At 40.3% G+C, this 25,477-nt stretch overlaps 1 protein-coding gene and 1 pseudogene across 1 annotated transcript in view; both read right to left on the bottom strand.

The window, feature by feature from the left end:
- The window catches only part of GCNT1 (glucosaminyl (N-acetyl) transferase 1), a 114,172-nt gene that overhangs the window by 84,703 nt on the left and 3,992 nt on the right, over positions 1 to 25,477 (bottom strand). The gene's annotated exons all lie outside the window — the stretch shown is intronic.
- Positions 24,095 to 25,142, bottom strand: LOC134756872 (small ribosomal subunit protein uS2-like; annotated as a pseudogene).

The following is a 25,477-nucleotide window of genomic DNA, read 5'->3' as shown; positions in this document are numbered from 1 at the left end:
TTTAATGATGGCATTAAATCAATTCACTTCTATGGATTTCATCAAACTATGTCATAGCTTATATTATTCCTAGAAGAGTTGTTGAATCCCCATCTCATGGAAGCTTGAGAAAAAAAGTGTAACATCATCTGTTCCTTTCTCATTGCAGATCTGCAGGAAACATGCCATTTTGCAGTACAAAGTAAGTGATTCTTTTGTTCATTAAAAGCCTGCCAAAACTGGTAACTGTGATGACTGACCTCTGTTTTAGTCTGTTTTGTGCTGTTATAACAGAATCCATGAGACTGGATAATTTATAATAAACAGAAATTTATTGGCTTACAGTTTTGAAGACTAGGAAGTTCAAGGTCATGGGGCCAGCATCTTGCAAGGGCCTTCTTGCTGCATCATCCCATGGGGAAAAGGCAAAGGGAGGGTGCAAGAGAGCAGGAGAATGAGCTCACAGTGTCAGCCTTTTTATAATTGGCATTAATTCATTCATGAGGTTGGAACTCTCATGACCAAAACACCTCCAATTAGGCCCCACTTCCCAACAGCATTGCATCATTAGGGATTAAGTTTCCAACACATGAACTTTGGGGGACACATTTAAACCACAGCAACCTCCAAGGAGGAAAACATGATGCCTAATGGCAAGTGTGATGGCAATGGTGGTGGTGATCATGGACAACTAAGTTAGAAAAGTATAGATATTTCTCAGTTTACAATGGGGTTATTCCTGCTAAACCCATCATAAATTGAAAATACCTTAAGTCAAAAATACATTTAATATGCCTAACCTGCTGAGGATCATAGTTTAGCCTAGCTTAACTTAAATGTGCTCAGAATACTTATTACATTAGTCTACCATTGGGCAAAATCATTGAACACAAAGGTTATTTTATAATAGTGTTGAATATCTCATGTAATTTATTGAATATTGTACTGAAAGTGAAAAAAATAATGGTTAGGCCAGGCATAGTGACTCACGCCTATGATCCCAGCAATCTGGGAGGCTGAGGCAGGCAGACTGCTTGAGCCCAGGAGTTTGAGACCAGCCTGGGCAACATGGAGAAACCTAGTTTCTACAAAAAATACAAAAATTAGCCGGCCATGGTGGCATGCACTTGTAGTTCCAGCTACTCTGGAGGCTGAGGTGGGAGGATCACTTGAGCCTAGGAGGTCAAGGCTGCAGTGAGTGCAGTGAGCCATAATCACACCACTGCACTCAAGCTTGGGTGATAGAGCAAAACCCTGTCTCAAAAAAACCAAAACAAAATGAAAACAAAAAACACCAGAATGGTTGTATAGGTACTCAAAGTATGGTTTCTACTGAATGCATATCATTGTTCCACCATAATAAAGCCAAAAAATTATAAATAACATTAACATAAATCAAGAACTATCTATCTGCATAGTGAATGGATGAAATATACCGTAGATTAAGATGCTACTGCTGAGTGCCATGGTTCACACCTGTAATCCTGGCACTTTGGGAGGCCGAGGCGGGTGGGTCTCTTGAGCTCAGGAGTTTGAGACCATCTTGGGCAACGTGGCTGATATGGTTTGGCTGTGTTCCCACTCATATATCATCTTGAATTTTAATTCCCATAATCTCCATGTGTCGTGAGAGGGACCCGGTGGGAGGTATTAATAATTGAATCATGGGGGTGGTTTCTCCCATGCTGTTCTCATGGTAGTGAGTGAGTTCTCATGAAATCTGATGGTTTTATAAGCATCTGCTGTTTCCCCTTCTTGCACTCATTCTCTCTCCTGCTGCCCTGTGAAGAGGTGTCATCCACCATGATTGTAAGTTTCCTGAGGCCTCCCCAGCCATACAGAACTGTGGGTCAATTAAACCTCTTTTCTTTATAAATTACCCAGTCCTGGATATTTCTTCATAGCAGCCTAAGAATGAACTAACATAATGGCAAAACCCTGGCTCTACAAAAAACACAAAAATTAGTCGGGTGTGGTGGCTTGCATGTGTAGTCCCAGCTACTCGGGAGGCTGAGGAAGGAGAATTGTTTGAGCCCAGGAGGTGGAGGTTGCAGATAGCTGTGATTGAGCCATTGCACTCCACCCTGGGTGACAAAGCGAGACCATTTCCAAAAAAAAAAAAAAAAACCTACAAACAAATTGAGTTGCCATCAATAAGACATTAAATTGTGTGGGTTGTTTTTTTTTTTTTTTTTTTTTTTTTTTTTTTTTTTTTGAGACAGGGTCTTGCTCTCTCATCCAGGCTGGAGTGCAATGGCTCCATCTCAGCTCACTCAGCCTCCCTCCTGGGTTCAAGCAATTATCGTGCCTCAGCCTCCCTAGTAGCTGGGACTACAGGCACACACCACCATGATCAGCTAATTTTTGTACTTTTTTTAAGTAGAGATGGGGTTTTACAGTGTTGGCCAGGCTGGTCTTAAACCCCTGACCTCGTGTGATCTGCCCGACTTGGCCTCTGAATATGCTAGGATTACAGGCGTGAGCCACTGTGCCCAGCCAACATTTACTTATTTGTAAAAATCCAAATGCTGGCATTGTCCAAGAAAATCTAACAAGTTTATTTATAATTGTTATAAAGGTGAATTGCTGACACTTGTTTAATAAAACATTTTGATTTGCCTCAGTGCTTTATATTTCCACATTCATATTAACAATTCGCACACAAGTGAAAATGGTAAAACTGTCAATATCTGATTTCTATCCCCTATTTTTCCACTTGCATTTATATACTTAGGTACTTTTTGACCCCATGAGGAAAAAATATCAAACATTCAGAACCACCACTAGCAGGAAGATGAGAGGATTTTTCATTCGTTTGTTTTGAGAATGAAATGTTTCCTTTCATAGTGGATTCTTTTTTTTTTCTTTTTTTTTCCTTTTGAGATAGGGTCTTGCTCTGTCACCCAGGCTGGAGTGCAGTGGTGTGATTTTAGCTCACTGCAATCTTGAACTTCTGGCCTCAAGCCATCCTCCTGCCTCAGCCTCCCAAATACCTGGGACCACAGCTGCATGCCACCAAGCCTGGCTATTTTTTTAAAATTATTTTTAGTAGAGAAGAGGTCTTGCTATGTTGCTCAGGCTGATCTTAAACTCCTGAGCTCAATTGATCCTCCTGGCTCCGCCTCCCAAAGTGCTGGGATTACAGGTGTGAGCCACCACACTCAGCCATAGTAGATTCTTAAACATATTCTCAATCTATGTAGCATGCTAGCTGGATGTCTTTAGTCATAACTGTTATACTTTGGGCTGGGTGTGGTGGCTTGTGCCTGCAATCCCAGCTAAATGGGAGGCTGAGCCTGGAGAATTGCTTAAGCCCAGGAGTTCAAGGCCAGACTGGGCAACATAGCAAGACCCCTCTCTCTAAATAATTTATTTTAATTAGCCAGGCCTGGTAGTGTGTGTCTGTAATCTCGGCTTCTCGGGAGGCTAAGGGAGGAGGATTACTTGGCCCAGGAGTTCAAGGCTGCAGTGAGCTATGATCACGCCACTGCACTCCATCTTGGGTGACAGAGCAAAACCTTGTCTCTAAAAATATAAATAGAAATGAAATATAAAAACAAACAAAAAAACACTGTTACACATTTGATACAGAGAGCACCCAGGGTGGAAGTCCCACATGATAGACCACACTTGCTTCCTACAATAGACCTCACTTGCTTCCAATAGCTGTGCTCTGGCAACACAAATCTGTTTTGAAGTCCTAAGCAATTTCTAATATCAGGTACTGGAATGAAAGTTTGCAAATCAGAAATTTGGTGGACTTTTGATAACATCTAATTTCATGGAGTGCCACAGTATCAAGCCTGTAATGCTAAGGTTTCTTCATTTCTCCAGTAGAGGGCGCACTCTTGGGAAAGGCATTTGTAGCCAGATGTTTTCCGGGTGCCAGCTTTGTAGGAGCCATGGTAAGTAGGAGACACCTCCTGACTTACCTTCCTTCTTTGGCTGGAGCTCAGCAAGATAGAGGTGCTGGTGTTAGAGAGTAGCAACTGTGTGGTGGCTGCTCAACTTATTTAGTAAATGTTATTTTTAGACAGTACATTTTATGTCAGGATTCAATTCTGTTAAGTCACAATGTAGCAGTATGATCTGCACCACTGCTCCAGATGGAAACATTGCTTTACATTTTTTCTTTCCCTTTCTCTTTCTTTTTTATTTTTTTGAGACAGGGTCTCAATTTGTCCCCCAGGCTGGAGTGTAGTGGCATGATATTGGCTCACTGCAGCCTAGACATCTTGGGCTCAAGGGATCCTCCCACCTCAACCTCCTGAGTAGCTGGGACTACAGCCACACCCCATGCCTGGCTAATTTTCATAGAGACGGGGGTCTCGCCATGGTGCTCAGGTGGTCTTGAACCCCTGGGGTCAAGCGATTCTCCCGCCTTGGCCTCCCAAAGTGCTGGAATTACAAACATGACCCACTATGCCCAGCTTACACTTTAAACTATTTATTTTCCATTTATTTTATCAACCAATATGTATTTAGTAACAACCCTGTGCCAGACATGGTATTAGCTCTGGTGACACAGTAATGAAGATGGACAAAGTCTGTTGTCATGGAGTGTATATTCTGGAGGGGGATTGTGACAGCCAATAATCATGTAAATAAGATGGTGATGATTGGGATGGGGGCTACAAGGGATTAAGCACTGAGAATCAAAAGAAAGAATGACTGTTGATGTTATACAGATTATGCAGCCATAGAGAAGGCAATGTTGGGACTCAGAAAAGTGATACCCCAAAATATGGTGTTTTGGTATACTGAACTAAAAGAAGCAGCCTCGAGGTCTCTCTGACACCCCCCTCCAGCCTCCACCAACATTTTGTCTCTCCCAAGGCACAGGATGAGGCTCTTCTCTGATATTCCTTTATCACCTTTAAGACTGGACCCACAAAGAAAACACGATTGCCTTCCATCCCCTCTCTGAAATCTCATTACCTATCACAGAAAAGAAGACTGAGTAATGTAACCACACCTGGATGAATTTTTTCACAAAACAATGTCTGCCTTTCAGGCTCATTCAAATTCTAAAGAGAATAATTTACAGATTAATTCCTGTCTCCCAGGTTCATTCATTTCCCCTAAAAATCATTTACTGCCCCTCAAAATTGTTACACCCTCAACTCCCCTTCCCCTGTGAACAAGAGTATGTAAGCAACTGGACCTCATTTGGGTTATTGGGTAATCCTACCCCTGCAATTCCCTCATGTTTATGCATGTTAAATAAATTTTGTATGCCTTTTTCTGCTTTTTAATCTGCCTTTTGTCAGTTCATTTTGTAAACCACAAATAAAATTCTAAGGCCCACCAACCAACCATCTGAATAGACCCCCTCCTCTCAGCCAGGGCACTCCAACATTAACCTGAAAACCTGGTGCAAGCCATGATAGGAAGAGAGGGTGGGACATGCCTCATTATACCCTCCTCCCTTTTGGAATTCAGAAAAAGTTGACCGGCATGTACAATCAACACAGACTTTAAGTCTAGTAAGAAACACTTACAATCTGTTTTCTCCAAAGTCTGTTACCTGGAGGCTTTCTCAGCATGATAAAACTTTGGTTTCCACAACCTCTTATTGTAACCCAAATATTCCTTTCTATTGATAGTAGTTCTTTCAACCAATTGCCAATCTAAAATATTTTAAATGTACCTATAACCTGGAACCCCTCCTCCCCTCTCTGCCCACTTGGAGTTGTCCCACCTTTCTGGACTGAACCAATGTATACCTTACGTGTATTTGATTGATGTCTCATGTCTCCCTAAAATGTATAAAACTAGGCTGTACCCCGACCACCTTGGGCACATGTTCTCAGGGTCTTCTGAGGGCTGTGTCATGGGCTGTGGTCACTTCTATTTGGCTCACAATAAATCTCTTAAATATTTTACAAAGTCTCACTCTTTTCATCAACAATTTTCAACAAACCCTTAACAGGATGACGGACGCTTTCCCTTGGCCCCTCTACAATCATACAGGTGGGTGATGTGTGAGCTTTGCCATGATCTTACTGGGGTGCTATGAGTTGCTGAGAAATTACTGAAGAAATTAATGGCCTACAAAAGTGATACGAAAATTATTTTAAACTGAAAATGCCTGTACAACCAGCAGCTACAGAAATAAACATTATCCAAACTTAAGCAGGGCCTCCTGAAAATACAGATGCCTTTGGCTCCCCCACCCACCAAAGGAGTTTCCTGTTTGGGAGAATACTGAAGTGTGAATTCAGCTAGCTATTAACATCAGAAAAGCCAACAGTACCTTTCATTCTTCCCCTTTGAAGTTTTAACTCCTCCCTGTTTTGTTCAGTTGACATAAAAACATTTACCTCTGGCTACTTATCCAGTTACTCCTTACTGAGTAATGAGTGCATGTATAAATAATTCTTGTTCTGTTCATCCATCTATTGTCAGTTAATCTTCAGGCCCCCAAGCAATTGAAACTAGTGGGTAGAGGAAAATTTTCCTTCCAACACTACACTGTGATACATACTCAGGTGGGTAAAAAAAGACTAGGGCACATTTTGTTGAATATTTGTCATACTTCATTTACTGCAGAGATGGCATTTTTATGTCCATAACCTCTGAATTATAATTTTGAAGAAGGCACTGAGGTAGGATTACATTTATTTCACCCATAGTTATTAAAGCAAATAATTTCATGAGCTTCATAAATAACTATAAATTATTTCAAAGAAAACATTTCTTAACTCATTGTTTAGATTTAAGGCAGATAAGTGACACATTTTTTATCATATCTTCTTTTTTTCTGAGACAGAGTCTGGCTCTGTCACCCAGGCTGGAGTGTGGCACAATCTTGGCTCACTGCAACCTCCATCTCCCAGGTTCAAATGATTCTCCTGCCTCAGCCTCCCAAGTAGCTGAGATTACAGGTGCCCACCACCACACCCAGCTAATTTTTTGTATTTTTAGTAGAGACAGGGTTTCACCATGTTGGCCAGGCTAGTCTTGAACTCCTGACTTCAAGTGATCCACCTGCCTCAGCCTCTCAAAGCACTGGGATGACAGGCGTGAGCCACTGCACCCAGCCAGATCATATCTTCTTAATTCCTAAGTATCACAAAAAAGCTTTTTCATCTTATTCAAAACTTAAAATTAAAAGAATTTATGCCATAGTGTTAGTTAAATACATAGTGAGACTGGAGAGTTCCCTGGATCCCTTCGTGGGACTTGCAACAGGGGTGTGACTCGCTTACTCAGCCCCCCACTCAAACCCCTTGCAGGAGGGGGAGTGTGCAGGCAAGCAGGTGCCAAGGCTGGGGCAAGCACTTCTGGGCTCTGGCCCTATGGCAGCATCTAGGGGTGTGTTACAATTAATGCTCTTTTAGCAGTTGCCATTCATGGATGGCTAAGTGTTAACTGGCTCAGAGGAGAGTCAGCACGACAGCATTTTACTCTCTGCCCTCTTGGTATCCTGGTCCTTGTCTGGCATCCAGGAAGAATCAGGTCACATGGACTTGAAGGATGGTGAATGCAGAGGTTTTACTGAGTGAAGGAGGTGGCTCTTAGTGGGATGGGCAGCTGGAAAGGGGATGGAGTGGGAAGATAATCTTCCCCTGGAGTTCGGCCGTCCCCGGCCAAACTCATCTCGACAGTCAGATGCTTCTTCTCTTCTTTCCTTCTCTGCCATGACACTCTGCTTGTCTGTAAGTGGAATTTGAGGTTTTTATGGGTATGGGATGGGGGGTATGATGGGCCAGGGCGGTTTTGGAAAAAGCAACATTGGAGTGGGAAAACAGGGATGTGAAGTTCTCATTTAGGGCTGTGGGCCCAGGCTTGTGGGTAGGGCCTTTGCCAGGGAACTGCCCTCTTCTATTCAGTATTTCCCTGCCTCCTGTCCATATCAATAATAGTTGGCTGCTGCTTCAGCCCCTGTGATTACCAGGAAGCATGAGAGCAATCTTGGCAGTGGAACAAAAAAACATTGAATAATGATTTGTGGGCACACCATACAAAATCACAATGGAAAGACAAACAGGAAGTCTCAGGGTTTTGGGTTTTTCTTGTGTTTTCTGGGGATGGAGGGGGCCCAAGCGTTGTGTAATTAGTTGTCAATAACTTTCTTTGTGAATTCTACATGTGGAAGATCTGTTTCACATGTGCTTTGGCATTGAATAATTATTTTATTGATGCTTTGTTAAAACAAAGATAGAATCCCATTTTATATCTGGTTATGTAAATAGAAAACTGTACACACTGCCCTACTCTTGCTTTTCATGGGAGGGAAAATGGCTTCCCTCTACCCTTCTAGGTTCTTTGGCTAGGCCATGAATTAAATTGACAGATGATAAATTAACAAGAGAAAAATCATCTTAATGACATATGTATGCATAGGACTCTGACAAATATGTGAGACTTAATTCCAGCTTCCACTAGCCATCCTGTCCCACCTAAGGTGGGGGGAAATATCCAAGGGGCAGAGACAGTTTGTGAAGTTCACCGTCAAGGTCAGGTGTGGTGACTCATGCCTGTAATCCCAATACTTACCAAGACTGAGACAAGTGGATTGCTTGAGCCCAGGAATTCAAGACCAGCCTGAGCAACATGGTGAAACTCTGTCTCCACAAGAAATACAAAAATTAGCCAGGTATGTGGTGCGTGCCTGTAGCCCCAGCTACACAGGAGGCTGAGGTGGAAGTATCACCTGAGCCTAGGAAATCAAGGTGCAGTAAGTCATGATTGTGTCGCTGCACTCCAGCCTGGGCAACAGAATGAGACTCTGTCTCAAGGAAAAAAAAAGTTCACAGCTAAAGGGCACATAAAGGCTTACTAAATGCCTAAGACCTAATTATAGTGCCAGAGGCATTTAAAGGAGAGCAACTCCATCTTGAATAGGAGCTACGTAAAATAAAGCCCAGACCTGCTTGGCTGCCATCCCAGGAGGTTAGGCATTCTTATTCACAGGATAAGACTGGAGGTCAACAGGACTGGTATCACACATCAGAGGTTGTAAAGACCCTACTGATGAAACAGGATGTGGTAAAGAAGCCAGCCAAAACCCACCGAAACCAAGATGGAGATGAAAGTGACCTCTGGTTGTCCTCACTTCTCATTATATGTTCGTTATAATGCATTAGCATGCTAAAAGACACTCCCACTAGCACCATGACAGTTTACAAATGCCATGGCAACTTCTGGAAATCACCCTACATGTTCTAAAAAGGCGAGGGACCCTCAGTTTCTGAAATTCTTCATCCTTTTTCTGGAAAACTCATGAATAATCTACCCCTTGTTTATCATATAATCAAGAAATAACCATAAAAATAGTCAACCAGCAGCCCTCTGGTTGCTCTGCCTATGGAATAGCCATTCTTTTGTTTCATTACTTCTCTATAAACTTGCTTTTTACTATACTCTGTGGACCACCCTGAATTATTTCTTGCATGACATCTAAGAACCCTCTCTTGGGGTCTGGACTGGGACTGCTTTCTGGTAACGATAGGACCATAGAATGCTTCTCCTCCCCTCAAACCTTACCAGCACATCACTAAAGGTGTACTTTTTGTTGTTTTGTTGAAAGGTGTCATTCAGCAAAAAATGACAAGGCACACTAAAAGGCAAAACAGAATTTGAAGAGACTGAGGATGCATCAGAATCAGACTAGATATGGCAGTGATGTTGATATTACCAGATTGTGAATTTAAAACAACTATGATTAACATAGTAAAGGCTCTAATTGAGAAAGTAGGCAGAATTCAAGAACAGGTGGTCAATATAAGCAGAAAGATGGAAATTCTAAGTAAGAATCAAAGACAAATGTTAGAAATCAAAAACATTGTAACAGGACTGAAGAATGCCTTTGATGGGCTTATTAGTAGATTGCACATGGCTGAGGAAAAAATCACTGATCTTGAGAATGTGTCAATAGAAACTTCCAAAACTGAAAAGCAAAGAGAAACAAAAAAGACTGGACAAAAAAACCCAGAATATCCAAGAACTGTGAGACAAGTACAAAAGGTGTAGCATACATGTTATGGGAATTCCAGAAGGAGAAGAAAGACAGAAGAGTATAGAAGAAATATTTTAAGCAATAAAGACCGAGATTTTCCACAAATTAATGTCAGACATCAAACTACATATGATGGAAGCTCAGAGTACATCCAGCAGGATAAATGACAAAAAAAAAAAAAAAAAACCAAAAACAAAAAAAAACCCTAGGCATATCATATGTAAACTGCCAAAAATCAAAGACAAAAAAATATCTTGAAAGAAGCCACAGGAAAAAACACTTTACCTATAGAGGAGAAACATAAAATTTACAACCAACTTCTCCTCAGAAACCACACAAGCAAGAAGAGTGTTCTATTTTTCTGTAATTTCATCTTAAGGTCTCTTTCTGGAGAATGGCAGTAAACTCCTGTCCTCTCTCACATGGCTCCAGGAGATTTGGTTGTGAATATTTACAATGTTTCTTTCATGAGATACTTCTTTAGCCTGACAAACAGCTGGATGTCTAAGTGTCTGACCTGTGACCAGGTGTCCCACTCACAGGAAACTTGTTTATAGTGACAGATATCCTTATGGCTCTTGTCTGACCTGTGTCCAGTTTATTTCTACCAAGATAGCCATTCTTCAGAAAAGCCCTGGCCAGGAAAGAAGTTAGGTTTAGATGTGTCATTCAGCCGAGACACAAAGAAAGTAATTCAAACAAAACATGAAATAACACAAGCAGTATATTACTTTCAGATCCCAGAGAGAAGACAGCAGCATGCCCCATGGGGCCAACAGGAAGTAGGGAGCTATTTGGGACGTGTACACTCAATCAGCAGGCAAGGAGCAAGAGAGAGAATGAGGAACCCATGGGCTGAAGACTTTATTGGGGTCTAGGGCATTATCCAGGCAGGTTTCCCTTGGGAAGTTCTAATTAGTGGGTTTAGAGGAAGTAGATACAAGTTCATGAAATCATGCTGTGACTGAGAAGTGGTCACTGTGGCATATCTGCACAATCAGTGCAGTAGGGGGTTCAGCAAGGTGAGTCAAGTAGGTTGTATCTAGCTGTCTGATAGGGAGGTGGTCACAGGAAGCAGTCGTATAAAGCAGATATCTGGATCAACCCCACTGAGGAACTGGGATGAAGTAGAGAACCAGAATCTGTGTCAAGGGTGACTAAGCCCTGCTTCCAATATGAGAAAATTAAACCTGTGTTCAAAATGGATGCTGAGGCAACATAAAATTGTAAGAAATCACTATAAAGAGAGTGAAGTGAAATATTTAAAGTGGTGAGAGAAAAAAACTCCCAACTGGAATTGTGTATCCTGTGAAATTCTTCTTCAAAAGTGAAGTAAAAATAAAGACTTTCTGAGACCAACAAACACTAAGGAAATTTGTTGCTAGTAGATCTGCCTTGTAAGAAATATTAAGGAAATTCTTCACATAGAAGAAAAATAATGTAGGTCAGAAATGTGGATCTACATAGGGAAAGATAGAGTATCAGAGAAGAATAAGTTAAGGTAAATAAAAACTTAAAAAAATTTTAATTGGTCTAACATAACATTTTGTTTCAAATACTAATGGCAAAATGTATTTGATTGGGTGTATATACATACACTAACGCTTATGTATGCTTCTGCTCACTAAGAAAATATAAGCATTCATTAAGTGAAATGCACTACACAATAATACCAGGGACAGGAGGGAAGACTTAAAAATATTTTGTTATTATAAAGTACTTGCACTACCTATAAAGCAGTATAGTGTTAATTGAAAGTGGACTTCAGTTAGTTGTAAATGTATATTGCAAACTGTATAGCAACCAAAAAATTATTTTTTAAAAGAAGCATAATTGGCCAGGCATGGTGGCTCATGCCTGTAATCCCAGCACTTTGGGAGGTCAAAGCGGGCAGATCACTGGAGGCCAGGAGTTTGAGAACAGCCTGGCCAACATGGTGAAACCTTGTCTCTACTAAAAATACAAAAATTAGCTGGGTGTGGAGGCATATGCCTGTAGTCCCAGCTACTCAGGAAGCTGAGGTAGGAGAATCGCTTTAACCCGGGAGGTGGAGGTTGCAGTGAGCCAAGATCATGCCACTGCACTCCAGCCTGGGCCACAGAGCAAGACTCTGTTAAAAAAAAAAAAAAAAAAGTATAAATGATGTGTTAAAAAAAGGAGAGAAAATGAAATCATATAAAATGCTCAATTAAAATCACAAATGGGCTGAGTGCATTGGGTCACACTTATAATCCCAGCACTTTGGGAGGCTGAGGCAGGTGGATGGCTTGAGCTCAGGATTTCAAGACCAGCCTGGGCAACATAGTGAGATACTATCTCTACAAAAAATACAAAAATTAGCCAGGCATGGTGGCATACGTGTGTAGTTTCAGCTATGTGGAGGGCTGAGGCAGGAGGATCACTTGAGCTCAGGAGGTTAAGGCTGCAGTGAGCCATGATCATGCCACTGCACTCCAGCCTGGGCAACAGAGTGTGACCCTGTCTCAAAAAATAATAATAAAACATTTCAAAAACAAACAAACAAAAAACCCCAAAATGGCAGGGAAAAAGTGGAAGTCAAAAACAGGAACAAGGAATAAAGACAATGAATAGAAAAGAGTGACAAATATTGTAAATATTCATCCATTTATATCAATAATCACTTTAATATCAATGGTCTAAATACACCAATTAAAATACGGAGATTGTCAGAGTGGATTAAAAAACAAGACTCAACTATATGTTGTCTATGTAGAAACCCACATTAAATGTAAAGACATATATAGATTAAAAGTAAAGGGATGGAGAAAGATATTCCACGCTAACACTAATCAAAAGGGAGTGGGAGCAGCTATATTTATTTCTAACAGAGCAGACATCAGAGTAAGGAAAATTATCAGGGATAAAGCATGGCATTATGTAATGAATAAAGGGCCCAATTTTCAAGAAGACATAACAATCCATAGTGTATATGTGCCTAACAACAAAGTGGTAAAATATGTGAGGCAAAAACTGATAGGAATACAATGAGAAACAGATGAATCCACTGTTATACTTGGAGACTACAGTATCTCTCTAACAGAACTCAACAGCACCATCAATGGGGTATAATTGACATTTCTAGACTGCTTTACCCAACAACAGCAGAATACACATTCTTCTCAGACTCAAATGGAACAAGATAGGTAACATTCTGGGTCCTAAAACACACCTTAAAAAATGTTATTAGTTTTTTATTTTTTAAAACTTTTTTTATTATTTAAAAATAGAGACAAGGTCTTGCTATGTTGCCCAGGCTAGTCTTGAACTCCTGGGCTGAAATAATCTGCCTGCCTTGGCCTCCCATAGTGCTGGGATGACACGCATCAGCCACCGCACCCAGCCTTAACAAATTTTATTTTAATTAATTAATTAATGTTTTTGAAGAGAGTTTTGTTCTTGTCACCCAGACTGGAATGTAATGGCACAATCTCAGCTGACTGCAACCTCTGCCTCCTGGGTTCAAGCGATTCTCCTGCCTCAGCCTCCAGAGTACCTGGGATTACAGATGCCTGCCACCACGACAAGCTAATTTTAGTATTTTTAGTAGAGATGGGGTTTCATCATGTCGGTCAGGCTGGTCTCCAACTCCTGACCTCTGGTGATCCACCCACCTCGGCCTTCCAAAGTGCTGAGATTACAGGCATGAGCCACCGTGCCCAGCCCAAATTTTAAATATTATAAATCATCCAATATATTATTTCAGGTCACAGTGGAATTAAACTAGAAACCAGTAACAGAAAGATAGCTAGAAAATCCCAAAATACTTGGAAATTAAACCATACTCTAAATAACACATTGGTCAAAGAAGAAATCTCAAGAAATATTTTAAAATATTTTGAAGTAAATTAAAATCACAACTTATCAAAATTTGTGGATGCAGTAAAAATAGTACTTAGAGGGAAATTTAGGGCATTGAATGCACATATTGGATAGGAAAAATATCTAAAATCAGTCATCTAAGCTTCCACTTTAAGAAACTAGAAAAAAAAAGGGCAAATTAAATCCCAAGCAAGCAAAAGAAAAGAAATAATAAAAATTAGACAGGAAATCAATAAAAATCAGCCAGGTGCAGTGGCTCATGCCTGCAATTCCAGCACTTTGGGAGGTCAAGGCAGGTGGATCACCTGAGGTCAGCAGTTCGAGACCAGCCTGGGCAACGTGGTGAAACTCCGTCTCTACTAAAAACACAAAAATTAGCAGGGCATGGTGGCGCCCGCCTGTAATCCCAGCTACTCAGGAGGCTGAGGCACGAGAATCACTTGAACCCAGGAGGCAGAGTTTGCAGTGAGCCGAGATTGCACCACCGCACTCTGGCCTGGGTGATACAGCAACACTCTGTTCACCTCCCCACAGTCCAAAAAAGAAATCAATAAAAATAAAAACAGAAAATCAATAGAGAAAATAAATGAAACCAGATGCAGTTTCTTTGATAAAATCAATAAGCCTCTAGCCAGGCTAACCAAGAAAAAAAGAGAGACACACACACACAACTTAATAACATCAGAAATAAGAGAGGGGACATCACTACAAATCCTGGGAGCACTATAAGAATCATAAAGAAATATGAAACTCTCTATGTCTACAAATCTTATAATTTAAGTAAAATAGACTAATTCCTTAAAGACACGTTTGCCAAAACTCACGCACAAGAAATATGCATTCTGATTAAGTCTATATTTATTAAAGAAATTGAACAATTATAACCTTCGAAAACAAAAAACACCGGGCCCAGATAAATTCACCAGTGAATTCTTCTAAATATTTAAGAAAGAAATCGTACTAATTTTCTATAATCTCTTTCAGAAAATAGAAGTAAAGAGGCCAGGCATGTTGGCCCACACCTGTAATCTCAGCACTTTTGGAGGCTGAGGTGCGTGGATCACTTCAGGTCAGGAGTTTAAGACCAGCCTGGCTAACATGGTGAAACCCCATCTCTACTAAAAATTACAAAAATTAGCTGGGTGTCATGGCACACTCCTGTAATCCCAGTTACTTGGGAGGCTGAGGCAGGAGAATTGCTTGAACCTGGGAGGCAGAGGCTGCAGTGAGCCAAGATTGTGCCACTCTACACTATAGCGTGGGTGACAGAGCGAGACTCCATCTAAAAAAAAAAAGAAGAAGAAAAGAAAATAGAAGCGCAGGAAGTGGTTTCTAACTCATTCTATGAGACCAGCATTATCCTAATACCAAAACTAAAGATATTTCAAGAAAACTACAGACCAGTATCTCATGAATATAGATGCAAAAATTCTGAACAAAATATTAGCAAGTTAAATCCAACAATGTGTAAAAAGATCCTTTGAACTGAGTCTGCAAGAAAAAAAAATTATATACATGACCAAAGAAATTTATTCCAGGTATGTAAGCCTGGTTCAATGTTTGAAAATTAACGATTAATAATTCATCATTTCAACAGACTAAAAAAGAAAAAAACATGATCATATTAACAGGTGCAGAACAATTATTTGACAAAACCAATACCCATTCATGACAAAAACTCAGCAAATTAGGAATAAAAGGGAACTTCTTCAATAGAATAAAGAACATTTACAAAAACACCCCACAGCTAATGATGAAAAATTAGAAGCTTTCCCAGAGCAGGAGCAGGTCAAAGATTTCCCCTCTTACCACTCCCTTTTAAAATCATACTTGGAAGTCCTAACTAATGCAGTAAGGAAAGAAATAGAAATAAAAGGTATGCAGATTGAGAAGGAAGAAGTAAAGCTGTCTTTGTTTGCAGATGATCTGAACATTTATGTAGAAAATCCATAAGAATAAACCACCACAATAAAAGATTCCTGGAACTAATAAATAAGTATAGCAAGGTTGCAGGATACAAGATTAACACACAAAATTTGATTCCTTTCTGGTATATCAGCAATTAACCAGTGGAATTAGAAACTTAAAACATAATATTAATACCATTTATATTAACACCCCAAAATATGGAATACTTAGGTATGAATCTAACAAAATATGTACAAGATCTATATGAGAAAAACTACAAACTCTGATGAAATAAATCAAAGAAGAACTAAATAAATGAAGAAGTATTCCATGTTCAAGGATTGGCAGATTCAATATTGTTAAGATGTCCGTTCTTCTCAATGCGATCTATAGATTCAACAGAATACCAACCAAATTCCCAGCAAGTTATTTTGTGATATTGACAAACTGATTCTAAAGTTTATATGGAGACACAAAAGACCCAGAATAGCCAACATAATCATGCATGAGTGTTAGTCAGAGGACTGACACTACCTGACTTCACGATTTACTATAAAGCTACAGGATTTACTAAAAGTAATCAAGACATAGTAGTGTTGATGAAAAAGTGGACAAATAGATCAATAGAACAGAACAGAGAGGCAGATATAGAGCCAAATAAATATAGTGAATTTATCTTTCGCAAAGGAGAAAATGGACAAGAGTGTTCAAGAAATGCTGCTGGAACAACTGGACATCTACATGCAGGAAAAAAAAAAGAATCTAGACACAGACCTTATACTCATGCCCAAAATTAGTTCAAAATGAGAAAAATAACTCTATTATAATATATAAATCCTATTTTAGAAATTTGAAGTGTAAATGCAGTGCAGTAGTGTGGCAATAGAGAACACTGACCCAGAAGCTAAAAAAAAAAAAAATTTAACTCAAAATGGATCATTTTGTAAAATGCAAAACTATAAAATTCCTAGAAGATAACACAGGAGAAAATCTAGATGACCTTGTGTATGGGAATGACTTTTTATTTTATTTTTTGAGATGGTGTCTTGCTCTGCTGCCCAGGCTGAAGTGCAATGGCACAATCTCAGCTCACTGCAACCTCTGCCTCTGGGGTTCAAATGATTCTGGTACCTCAGCCTCCTGAGTAGCTGGAATTACAGGCATGAGCCACCATGCCCGGCTAATTATTGTATTTTTAATAGAAACTGGATTTTGCCATGTTGGTCAGGCTGGTCTCTAACTCCTGGCTTCAAGTGATTCACCTGGCTCAGCCTCCCAGAATGCTGGGGTTACAGTCATGAGCCACTGTGCCTGGCCAGAACTCTTAAAACTCTACAAGAAGAAAGTGAACAACCTGATGATTTTTTCCTGTTTTGAGATGGAGTCTCGCTCTGTTGCCCAGGCTGGAGTGCAGTGGCACAATCTCGACTCACTGCAACCTTCGCCTCCTGGGTTCAAGCAATTCTCCTGCCTCAGCCTCCTGAGTAGCTGGGACTACAGGTGCACGCCACCACACCCGTGAGCCACCACGCCTAGCCGATTTTTCTTTCTTTCTTTTTTTTTTTTTTTTGAGACAGGGTCTTGCTCTGTTGCTTAGGCTGGAGTGCAGTGGCACAATCATGGCTCACTGTAGCCTTGATCTCCTAGGCTCAAGTGATCTTTCTACCTCAGCCTCCCAAGTAGCTGGAACTACAGGCGCATATCACCCATGCCCAGCTAATTTTTAAAATATTTTTTGTAGATATAGGGTCTCACTATGTTGCCCAGGCTGTCTTGAACTCCTGGGCTCAAGCAATCCTCCCACCTTGGCCTCCCAAAGTGCTGAGATGAGCCACTGCATCTGGTCTGATGTTTTTAAATAAGCAAAAGACCTGAACAGACACTTCACCAAAGATGATATACAGATGGCAAATAAGCATATGAAAAGATGTTCCACATCATATGTCATCAGAGAAATGCAAATTACCACTCTAGGCCTATTGGAAGGGCCCAAATCCAGAACACTGACCACACCAAATGCTGGCAAGGATGTGCAGCAACAGGAGCTCTCCTTAATTGCTGGTGGGAATGCAAAATGGTATAGTCATTTTGTTACACAGTTTGGCAGTTTCCTATAAAACTAAACATACTCTTACCACACGATCCAGCAATTGTATTATTTGGTATTTACCCAAATTAATTGAAAACCTATATTCACACAAAAACCTGCAGATTGATGTTTAGAGCAGCTTTAGTCAGAATTGCCAAAACTTGGAAGCAAACAAGACGTCCTTCAATAGAAGAATAGGAAAATAAACTATGATACATACAGACAATAGAATATTATTCTATGCTAAAAATAAATGAGCCATCAAGCCATGAAGACGTGGAGGAAACTTAACTGCATATTTTTAAGTGAAAGAAGCCAGTCTGAAAATGCTACATCTTTTATAATTCCAACTATGTGTCACTGTGGAAAAGACAAAACTATGAAGACAGTTAAAAGATCAGTGGTTGTCAAGGATTAGGGGTGAGGGAGGGATGAATAAGCAAAGCACAGAGGATTTTTATGGCAGTGAAAATACTCTGTATGATATGATAATGGTGGATACAAGTCGGTATTCCTTTGTGTAAACCCATAGAATGTATAACTCCAAGAGTGAACTCTCATGTAAATTACAGACTTGGGGTGATATTACGTCAATGTACGTATATCAGTTGTAACATGTACATTCTAGCGCCTAGTGCAGGATGTCTATAGTGAGGAAGCCTGTGTGTGTGTGTGTGTGTGTGTTGAAGGTCAGGGAGTATATGGGAACTTTCTGTACTTCTCAATTTTTCTGTGAACCTAAAACTGCTTTTTAAAAAAAGTCTACTTAAAGGAAAAAAGTATTGGCAAAACAGAGCTCACTAGCTGGTTTGGCTATTTTTGTAGAACAAACCACCTCAAAATTTGATGACTTGGGTTGGGTCTGGTGGCTCATGCCTGTAATCCCAGCACTTTGGGAGGCTGAGGTGGGCAGATCATCTGAGGCCAGGAGTTTGAGACCAGCCTGGTCAACATGGCAAAACCCCGTCTCTAGAAAAAGATACAAAAATTAGCCAGGCATGGTGGTGTACACGCCTGTGATCCCAGCTACTTGGGAGGCTGAGGCAGGAGAATCTTGAACCTGGAAGGTGGAGATTGCAGTGAGCTGAGGTCACGCCACTGCTCTCCAGCCTGGGCCACAGAGCAAGACTCTCTTAAAAAAAAAAAAAGATGACTTAAAATAATCTATTATTTCAAATTATTTTCTGGGTTGCTTGGGGCTCACCTGGGCAGTATTCCTTCCAGGAGCTCATTTGAGACTGAAATGTCCAGGATACTTCAGGCTTCTCTTCATATATTTCTTTCTCTAGAAGGGTAGCTGGACTTATATCATGCCCAGCTTCTAACAGAGAGCATTCAAAGCCTATCACAGAGTTGCTACAGTTCTCTGTAAGCACACCTTTGAAGTTACACGATATCACTTCTGCCAGATTTTATTGGTCAAATTTCACAACCAGGTCAGTTTTAGTGGGGAGAGGAAATGGGCTTCCCCTCTCAATAAAAGGAGTGAAAAATATTTGGGAGCATTTTTAATTTAGCCTACTATTTTTTATTCAGCTGGTAATAATTTTCCAATCTATACCACCACCCCACAACACACTTTTATTTTTCATCTTCTAAATATATAGTCCATGCTGACACATCAGCAGATTAGACCAATTTTCTAAGTAGCTGTATTATTTTATATATTGGACAGAAAAAAATTCTAAAATTAAAAAAAATTCCTAAAATGTTATATCATCATTGTGAGAAAAAAGGAGGGAAACACCAGTAATTTTGAAGACAAACTGAAATAATTTTATATGTAATTACTGTTGGTAACACCTATATTTTTGCCGTCGCGGTCACATGCCAAAGGTATCATGAATTTGAGAGAACATAAGACAGACGGCTGTCATGGACACTAAAGAATGGTGAATTTCACTATCAGTAAATCCTGCCTTAGAAGGGGAATTATTCTGAACAGACGTGAAAGTTCATCTCCAGAATCTCAGACGCATTTACTCATTATTCTGAAAAGAGTCCAGTGTCCTAGAAAGTTTTCCTTCTTCTTCGTCTCAGAAATTTTTAGCATCTTTATCTCCTATACCATCATTGCACCAAATGTATAATTAAAAACAATTTTTTAATGGGAAAGAAGTCTGAATTCTTCTGCCTATAATTCTAGGTGCTCTTCTCCTCCTTTTTCTCTTTCTCCATTTTCTTCTTTTATAGTGAAACATATATTCAAAGGAAGCATCAAAAAGCATTAACTTTCTAAATTAAGACAGTCTTTTTATCTTTTGTGATTGAGGAAGAAGATAGAATGCAGTAGCCATGCTTCACCAAAGAACCAAATCCAAGTACATGAAGCAATGAGCAGGCCAAACATTTCTGAGTACAGAATCCTCCCGTGTCTAGCACAGGGCCTGATGAACCTCATTCCCTAACTTTCATTTTCCATTTGCAGTTCTTATTTCATGTGTCACCGCAGTTCTAGGTTCATGTCAGTAAAAAGCAAAATTTTAATATGCCACCTTGTGGATGCATGAGGAATGAAATTCTTGTAGTGCTTTTGGTTTTGGTGGTGAGAATTTAACATTGCATTTGCATAGTTTTCCCCCTGTAATACAAGCAATTTTTGCTCAATGCAAAAACAAAAAACAAAAATCAAAAAGCCATACAGGAAATACACAAGGAACAGTAGGTACTCAAATATTTGTGGAGTATAGATTTTTAAAAATTAGTAATCATCACACCCTTGATTTGGAGTGGACCCTATTAAAGCAGCCAGTGAATGAATGGATGAAGGAAGGAATACCTTTTTCTAAAACATTTGATATTGTAGATAAGCTCTTGGTTTTCAGGCCTGACCTGACATTAGAATCTAATTTTCCAGAGATATTTTTAGCATCTCATGTGGGTAGAAGTTGACAAAATTTGGTTTACATTCCATATAGGTATAAGAATTGTTTATTAGTACTATTGACAACCTTCCATTTCCATATGTGCGGTGTATTTATTAAACAATTAGGGCTGGGCACGGTGGCTCATGCCTGTAATCCCAGCACTCTGGGAGGCCGAGGCAGGCAGATCACAAGGTCAGGAGTTTGAGACCAACCTGGCCAACAGGGTGAAACCCCGTCTCTACTAAAAATACAAAAATCAGCCGGGCGTGGTGGCGCGTGCCTGTAATGCCAGCTACTCAGGAGGCTGAGGCAGGAGAATCACTTGAACCCAGGAGGTGGAGGTTGTAGTGAGCCGAGATCATTCCGTTGTACTCCAGCCTGGGCAACAGAGTGAGACTCTGTCTCAAAAAAAAAAAAAAAAAAATCAGCCAAATAAACATTTCATTATGGGTTATTATGAGGCAGCTGCATATAGCAGACAGACCTGGAGATCACTTAACTCTTCCAGAAAAGGTGATCTTAGGTCCATTGTCAAAGGGATGGACAGCTTCTCAGCATTTTGTAGACTCTCTGTTTTCTTTTGGGTTTAGTAGGTCGTAGGCTCTCGGTCTGCTTTTTTTTGGTGCAAAATAACAATGTTAGACCAGATGAGTAATTTACAATCTGTGTGATTCAAAAGGTTCTAAATATTCAAAGCACATTTCATTTAAAAATGTCTTTTATGAATTTAGTTTTCAAAATGTTATTTTAAAATATGTTTTCTGAATTTAATATGATACAACAGTACAAACAGTGATAGGAAGCAAATTTGGATGTAGTTGAGAGTGTTGAAGGAAAACCGATGTGTTAACCAAAAAATATGCCTCTTTGACAAAAAAATTTTTAAGCTAAGAGCAAGTGGGAGGAAGCAGATACAGGAAAGCTCTCTGCCTTTCCTCTGTTTACCTAGTGGCAGGACACAGATTTACAAAGACAAAGGTGCCCTTCTTCCCTCTCTACCTGGAAAGACAAAAGTTAACCACTGAAGACAACTTTAGCCCTCATCTGGCTGGAGATGGCACAAGAGGAATCTACATTAATAAGCTTTGCTAAGTGGACTTCATCTACCATTATTTTACCTTCCCACAATTTGCCACCTCCAGAGATTCAAAGTTCTTTTCCTCTGTCTTGTCCTTTCTTTAGAAATGTAGTGTGTTTTTTGTTTGTTTGTTTGAGACAGGGTCTTGCTCTGTCACCCAGGCTGGAGTGCAGTGGCATGATCATGGCTCACTGCAGCCACGACCTCCTGGGCTCAAGGGATCCTCTGGCCTCAGCCTCCCAAAGTGCTGGGATTATAGCAGTGAGTCACTGTGCTGGTCCTTAATGTTCTTTATTGAAGTTTATATAAGCTAGAGGTCTGAGTCACCTCTTTGAGAATTATTCATTCCCTGGGCATCTCCCATATACATATAAAATATACATGATAATAAACATGTGTTTGCTCTTGCTTTGATAATCTGTTTTTTGTTACAGGGGGTCCCTTCTAAGAACACATTAGGGGTGAGGAAAAAAATTAGTTTTCTTTCTTTACACTGTAAACTTCATTAATGTGTTCTTATTGAGTAAATTTGTACTACATGAAGTAAATTTTATGAGTTTGAACCACAAATACATTTGTGGTTATAAAATAACACTTGTTTTTATGGCATGGTGGTGTACCCCTGTAGTTCCAGTTATGCAGGAGGCTGAGGCAGGCAGATGGCTTAATTCCAGGATTTCGAGGCTATAGTGTGCTATGAGCTTGCCTGTGAATAGCCACTGCACTCTAGCCTGGGCAACATAGCGAGATCCCATCTCTAAAATAAATATGTAAATACATAAATAAAACATTATTTATTTTCTATATTGGGCTTTTATGTAGAATTTTACATGTCTGTTTTCCAAGGTAGAATTCTGAAGACACTTACACTCAGCCAGCTTATTTGGACTGTAGTCCGGTTATAATGAATTTTCTATAACAGACCAACAGGTAATCATCATCATAACAGCCAATACAGAAGGCTTACTACACATTACACACTGATTTAGTTACTTCACATGCATTAAGTCTTAAATCTTTCAAATGCTTTATGAGGTGCTATGGCGATTATTTTCTCACAGACAGGAAACTGGTGTAAGAGCCAGAGTCCCTCTTACCTACTACTAAGCTCTATCACCTCTCAGTAGAGCTTAGTAGTTCTGGCTTGTTTATTGCACATCCCTTTCTTGGAAATATGATCACAGGAACTCTCCCTAGCTAGACATTTTTCTTTCCTCTTCTCTGTTTAGTCGATTCACACATGCCCCAAGGCTCCAGCTCAAGTCCCACCTCTCTGGAAGGCATTGTCAAGCATACCTGACTCACAGGGTTCCCTTGCTCTCTGGCCTACTGGTAGCATTGTCTCATGCTAGGAAGCCTGTTTATACGAAGTCCAAAGAGTGAGTTAGAGGAACTGGTAAAGTTCCCTAGGGCTTCTGGGTAGAGAATGTAGAGGCAGGAGCTGAGGAGTGTGATAGGGAGAATCTGTGAACAATGGTTTAGTTTAGACTGATCCTAAGACAGAGGGAAGCACAACATGACTTTTAGTGTGATTTGATCAGATTGGCATTTGAAAGGTTATTGCAGCACGAAAAAGCGGTAGAGAGAGACTAGTGTCAAATCTAAGGCTGGGAGAATAGAGTTGGCTACACCTGTGCAGGTAAGGGGTCATGGCTTGCATTCAGTGGGAGGAGGGGTAAAAATGGATTGGGAGAGACTTGGTAACTATTTAAGTGTGGAAGGTGTGAACCTTGATGTCGGACTCCAAGTCAGAAATTTTTAGATTAATTATTCAAAAACGAATGGACTACTTTTTAGAGCGGTTTTAGGTTGGCAGCTGCTGTTGCTGTATAGTTCTATGGGTTTTGATACATGCATAATGTCATATATTCATGAGGACAGTATCATACAGCATAGTTTCACTGCCCTAAAAATCCCCTGTGCTTCACATTCATCCCTCCCCTCGACCTCCAACTTCCCCAAACCCTGGTAACCACTGATCTGTTTACTGTCTCCATAGTTTTATTCAGAATGTAATATAATTGGAATCATGCGTTATGTAGCCTTTTCGGACTGGCTTCTTTCACTTAGTAATATGCAGTTAAGTTTCCTCTAGGTCTTTTTTGTGGCTTGATAGCTCATTTCTTTTTAGCACAGAATAGTATGGCATTATATGGATATACAACAGCTTGTTTATCCCACCTATTGAAGGACATCTCAGTTGCTTCCACGTTTTGGCAATTCTGAATAAAGCTGCTATAAACATCCATGTGAAACAAAATAAAAATAAAATAAAATAGAAATAAAACATCCATTCATCCATTCCATTTGCATTCAGTGGGAGTCGGGGTAAAAATGGATTGGGGTAAAAACAAATAGGTTTGTTTTTTTTTTAAGAAACTGATGTTTATTTTCCATCAACCATTTTTCCACGTTGCTTAAGAGCCTATGCAAGAACAGCTTAAGACCAGTCAGTGGTTGCGCCGCCTACCCATTCAGTGGCCTGGGTAGTGGGAGCTGCAGACCAGTCTTCCGTGGCAGGCTGAGCGCTCCAGTCTTCAGTAGGGAACTGCTGAACAGGCACAGAGGGCACCTGCACACCTTCAGACCAGTCTGCAACCTCAGGCTGAGTAGCAGCGAACTCAGGAGCTGGAGCAGTCCATTCACCCAGAAATTCCTCCTTGGTCACTGCCTTTTCAGCAGCAGCCTGCTCTTCTTTTTCAATCTCTTCAGGATCTCTGTAGAAGTAAAGATCAGGCATGACCTCCCACGGGTGGTCATAGGAAATGGTGCCACGCATGCGCAGAACTTCCCGAGCCAGCGTCTACCACATCAAACCCACTGAGTGAGCTCCCTTGTTGTTGCATGGGATGGCAATGTCCACATAGCGCAGAGGACAATCTGTGTTATGCAGAGCAATGGTAGGTAGGTTAACATAAGATGCCTCCGTGAGAGGCTGGTGGTCAGCCCTGGGGTCAGTAACCACAAGAAGCCATGGCTCCCGGAAGGCTGCCTGGATCTGGTTAGTAAAGGTTCCAGGAGTGAAGCGGCCAGCAATTGGAGTGGCTCCAGTGGCAGCAGCAAACTTCAGCACAGCCCTCTGGCCAGTATTCCTGGAGGATATAACACTGACATCAGCAGGGTTTTCAATGGCAACAATAGCACTAGCTGCCAGCAGAAGCTTCTCCCAGGTCCTCTTCAGATTTATGATATAGATGCCATTACTTTTCCTTTTACAGATGTACTATTCCATCTGGAAGTCAAGATTGGTGCCACCTAACTGTGTTCCTGCTGCAAGGAACTTAAGGACTTCCTCCTCCTTCATTTGCAGGACATCAAGGGCTCCGGACATTGTGAAAGTTTCCCTTTAAGTTACGACGGGAATCCAGAACAACGCCGTATGGACCCCTCTGTAGGTAGCGCGGAAAGCAAAAACAAATAGGTTTTTGTGTGGATAAAAGTTTTCACCTCATTTGATTATAAGTGAGCACAATTTCTGGATAACATAGTAAAAGTACATTTAGTTTTATAAGAAACTGCCATATTATCTTCCAAGGGGCTGTACCATTTTGTATTCCCACCAACAATGAATGAAAGTTCCTGTTGCTCTACATGGTTGCCAGCATTTGGTGTTGTCAGTGTTCTGAATTTTGGCCATTCTAATTGGTATATAGTAGTATCTCATTGTTGTTTTAATTTGTATTTCCCTCACGATATATGATGTTGAACATCTTTTCATATGCTTATTCAGATCTTTTGCTCATTTTTTGAGT

Source organism: Gorilla gorilla, chromosome 13 (genome assembly GCF_029281585.2).
Source record: "Gorilla gorilla gorilla isolate KB3781 chromosome 13, NHGRI_mGorGor1-v2.1_pri, whole genome shotgun sequence".
Taxonomy (NCBI): Eukaryota; Metazoa; Chordata; class Mammalia; order Primates; family Hominidae; genus Gorilla; species Gorilla gorilla.
Note: the sequence above shows the minus strand (reverse complement) of the source record. Positions and strands in the feature narration are given on the sequence as shown.